Source organism: Diuraphis noxia, unplaced genomic scaffold, assembly GCF_037042655.1.
Source record: "Diuraphis noxia isolate RWA-SAM2 unplaced genomic scaffold, SU_Dnox_SAM2 contig0001, whole genome shotgun sequence".
NCBI lineage: Eukaryota > Metazoa > Arthropoda > Insecta > Hemiptera > Aphididae > Diuraphis > Diuraphis noxia.
In genome coordinates, this window is record NW_028301711.1 from 20,854,800 (window position 1) to 20,860,225 (window position 5,426).

The following is a 5,426-nucleotide window of genomic DNA, read 5'->3' on the forward strand; positions in this document are numbered from 1 at the left end:
CCAAATGGCCTATGTTGCCGTGAGGGGCGTTCCGATTTTCGGCCTAAATGTACCTTTCTCTTTTGGGCCAGTGACACACCAGTAGCAGGCCCGTATACAGGGGGGGAATTAGGGCTTCAGCCCCCCCACCGACATTTTTAAAGTAGTTTTATATTTATAATATGTTATCGCAATCTTGTCGGAAGACGGACTTAAAATATTTTAAACCACCCCTCCCCCCCCCCCCCCCCGAAAATTGAGCCCGGATTTATGAAATTGTCAGTCAAGTAATCACAATATTTTTTTTTATTTTTCGCTCTCAGGACAGTCCGACATAAAGTCAATGACAAAAAATTCTGATACTTCATGAGGGCTTAAAAACAATAAGTCAAAAGTGTGTCTAGTCCATTGTCCTATTTAAGATATAACATGTAATATTGACGTTACTCTATATTTCTATAATAATAATTATACTACCATACTATACTCTATTGCCTATATACACTCTAAAGGACATATCACTATAACTGATTAAGTCGCGTTTTACATTATATTATATAATCAAACAACTAACAAGGAATAATACTGGTTTATTTTCATTTCCAAAAACCAACTATGAACGAAATTAAACTTACATTGAAGAATGCAAACAGCAAACTATAAAATAATAAAATTTTTCAAACAAAAACTAGTTGTTAATTTATGCAACTAAACTAATAATATGTAAAACTGTAGGTACTGGCCAAGTATTAGGGAAACTTAACTCAACATATTCATAAATTCATATTTTATTGGTATTGTAAGACTATATATTAACTCTTATTCGATTAATGTAATATGTTATAACAGTTTATTGACAATAGTTTTATTTTATTATTTTTTCACACAGTCGTAGGTAATAAAATTAATTTAAAAAAAAAAAACTATTAACCGATAAGGGAACGGTAAGTTTTGGCCGAAAAGTGACACTAGTCGAAAAGGGTACATTTTGGCCAAAAACGGTTATGCTCGCCGCGAGCTCCCAAATGAAAAAACAATATTTATGAATAGGTAACAATAATTATTACGATAAATACCTTTTTAATATTTTGTACAAGAATTGATTGTGTAGCAGCAAGTTTACGAATTAGCAGTACTGCAATAATAATTTTTGTATGTCGCCATAATTATTTTTGGTTATTTAAAAGTATATTATTAAAAGTTTTTAGTATTTAATTGAATAAATGGAAAAGTAGGTAACCACTATGCTGTAATGAAGGATTTGAGTGGGCCTCGTCATGAAATAGGTCACAGTAATGCAATGCGTGTGCTAAATTTGAATTCAATAATATTCCATTGATAGTGTAACGTGGTCGGGTTATACGGACTTCGATATTTATTGAGTGTTGAGGTCTAAGGTACACAGTGAACTAACTTACTTCATACATGGTGTGTATTGACCATAGGCCTTACAATTATGAGTGTGTGTTAATATTATTTTATTGTATTGGTCAGCAGTTAATCGTACATAATGTTAAGTGTGTAGACGCGTAGTACATATATATATATATACTCAGGTATCATGTAACATATTATAATTGTTACAATAGGTACGAAAAATAATTCTTACGGATTTCTACAATTAGGTTTTATTACCAAGTACATTTTAGTAGGAAATATCGATATTTACAACGGTTTTATTCATTTATCCATTATGGTACGAATATTTTAAATTTATTCTTTATTTATTAATTTTTTTTTATTATTAATAATATTAATTATTTTTATTTTTTATTGTTATTTAAATTAATACCAAAATATTACTATGCTATATTTATTTATTAATGATGCATATTGCATAAACATTAAGAACTTTTCATTATTTTAAACCAAATAACTGATTATTTATATATACAATTAAAATTTAAAAAAATATTTTAGTTATTAAGTTAAAATCATAAATTTTGACTTAACAGAGTTAAAAAAAATAAGACAAATATTAATTTCAAGACATTTAAAATGTTTTCTATCAACTAATCTAACGTAATTAAGAATTATCTTTAACTTGCCCTAGCTTATTATTTATTATTCCTAATGTTTGGTATTTATTTTATATTATTATAGCCTGTTCCTAATTATAGCATATAACATGTTTCTCAACAAAAGGTAGATATAAGTTAACCTACTTATTTTGTTTGAATTCCCAAAAGTTGTGTTGATTTTAAATACCGAAATCTCCTAACTATTTGCTATTAATACCAGCAATACAAGTAAAATTTAAATGTATACGCTTAAAATAAATTCTAGTTATTACAATGATACCTAATGGTATTTAATATTTTAATGATAATAATATTATGAAAAAAATGTCGTATTTTTACCTGCCAACCGCTATATTATGGTTGTAGTTTTTTATGTATTATATTTTAAAATTAAAATTTACTGCTGCAGTGAATGAGTGTATTTTTTTAAAACAAGTGCAAGGAATGACAACTCACAAGGATCAAGTATGATTATGAATTCACAAATTATTTTATTTTAAAACAAAATGTTTCAGTTGCAAACTCAGTTTTTTTTTACACGTACAGCATTTAGAGGGTTTTATATATATACATCATATAGGGTGAAGTTGCTCATAAAATAACTTGGGTCTTGTTAGTGTTATGGGGATCAACATATGATTTTAATTAAATGAAAGTCAGCTGTAGACACAATAACAAGTGAATTAACCTTGGCATTTACTAAATAACATTTTTCTACAATGATAATACCTACATTATATTTCTACATTACATTAAGTCAGGGGCGGACTGGCTATTTTTGGCCCGGGGTGCAAAATTAATTAGGGGCCCGTAATTTTTTTTCAAACCTACCTGAATTAGGAAAGAGTCCTTAGTTTTTAAGTAACTAGAAAAAAAAAAATTAAGAATAACATGTTATTTATTTGCAGAGATGTTAAAATATGGTATTTTATTTTTGTATTGTATAATACCGTATTATACCGTATAAAACCTTGCAGTACCTTAAATTATAGAAAATTTAACAAAGGTGAAAATGGATTAATTGAAAAAATGGCTAGAAGGTCAGAAAACATTTAAAAAACACATAATACAAGAATTATTTTAGACCTAATTCACCAAATTAATATTTAGTTATGCTACCATGATGTAAGTACCATATGTCCATATGCCTATAGTGACTTAAATTTAAAATATTTTAATTACAATTCAGTATTCACATTTCATATAAATTATATTCTTAAAATATCAAATAAACTTCAAAATAAATTAGGATTTGAGTAACCTTATTATCTGCCAACTAGCATATAAATATAGGTATTTACTAACTTTTTGGTTCCACATTTTTTTTTCTTGCATGTACCAAGTACTTATATTTAACGTAAGAGATTTAGTAAACAAAATTATATTAACTAAATTATTTAATCTTTAAAAATTTTAAGTAAACATAGGTATTAGGGTATCTGCTTTTTTCAAAAATGTTTAATTTTTAAATAGAAATAAATAGAAAACTATACTTAATTCTTATATAGTTATATACTTATATACTATTTCAATGTACCTAAATTTACAATATTATTATATTACAATAAATTGATTTAAGTCATTTTTAATACCTTAATACTAAATAAATATGAATAAAATTATAGTTGATATTTTAAATTTTTATAATTATAATGTATTTTATTGAAGATCCATTCTATAAGTACTACTAAAAATTTAATATTTGAGTTACTAAAACTATATAAATATTAAATGGCAATAAGCCAATAATTTGATTGCAGTATGCTTATTACTTCATTGTTTGCATATCAAAATGGATAATACCTACTTAATTAATTATCTTTAATTGTGGTTATAACTAAAAATAAAGCCTTATTTTTTTTTTATACCATGTGTATAATACCTTGTATAAATGTATAATACAGTTTTATAACACTGTATAATACAAACTCACATCTCTATTTATTTGGGAGTATGATGCAGACATGGAACATAATATAGATACTTGGTCTCTAGTCTTCATGATTACAATCATAGAGATAAGCGGGAGTAGTAATATTTTTGTGGTAATATCTTTAATGTACGGTTATCTACAGACTATATAGATTATAGATATATAATAGACACTAATGATACGATGACACGATGTAATATTATAAATATAATAACAACGGATATTGTAGATTTCTATTCTAATTTATCTTTATATTCTACATTACGATAAGATTAAAATTAAAAAGGGCCCGACTGTGGTAATCGGGGGCCCGGATCATAAATACGAATGGGGGCCCGGGGTGCTACTTGGTGTATAGCACCCTGGGCCAGTCCGCCCCTGCATTAAGTTTTTATACACGAATGTGTAGATGCCGTCCATATTTTGTTAAGTATAGCATAGATAATTACGTGATGATTGCCCATGTTTTCATCGTAAAATATTCGTACAATGTGTTCGAATTTTCAAAACTTAACGTATTTTTTAATTTCCTTCTTGGAGTGGGTGTCCATATTTTAACGAAAAAATTAACATGTGTCAGCTTAAATTAAACGTCTTAACGAGATGAATATTCTTATCATATCAATATAATGGAATAGTTGATATTATATAACTTATAACATCAAACATTCAACATGACTACAACTACTGAAAATTAACAAAGCGCTAATTTCTTCAGTACGCCTAAATTTTGAAATTTTTCATTGAGTTTTGATAAACTTGTACACAACCTAACAGTCGATGTTTTACTAATATCCTTACGTGCTTGCGTAGACCCAACTATAACCCGAAATAATTGCGTTTTCTGCATAACTAAATTATATTAAGGAAGTTTAAATTACTTTACCAGTAATAAAATATAGACAATTTCAGAACCTAAAATAACATCAATTCTGTGTGGCTCACTATAAGATGGATCAGCTAATCAAGAAATTTTAAAAACTTTCCAATAATATTCAACAAACTTCCAACAATTTTTTTGGATAGGATTTAATTGAATTCTGTTACATAAGTGCCGCCAAGTTCACGGACATATTAATAATGTCAGTCGGAGAATATTCTGGATATACTTGTCAATAGACCTTGCTTGGATTTCATCACCATCAGTGCAGTGGAAATATTTGATGCTCGCCGGGTTGGTGAAATAGAAGAACAAACATCCATGTCCAAGTGTGCACAGGTGGATCCCATGGTTATTCCGGTAGATGTTATTTCTCTAAGACTAGAGACTCATGGGATATTGGGTAGTGGTCTTTGGTGGGAAAGTCCTAACTGGCTGAAGTGTGGCTTATCTCGGTAACCATCTAATAAGCAACAAAATTAATGACAGTACTGTTGAAGAGCGACGGACAATTAAATTTTCTACTGTCAAATAACAAAGCTGGGTACCATTTTTATTTCGTTATTCGAATTAGAATATACTTATTGTACGTGTAGTAACTTAACGCTTGCGA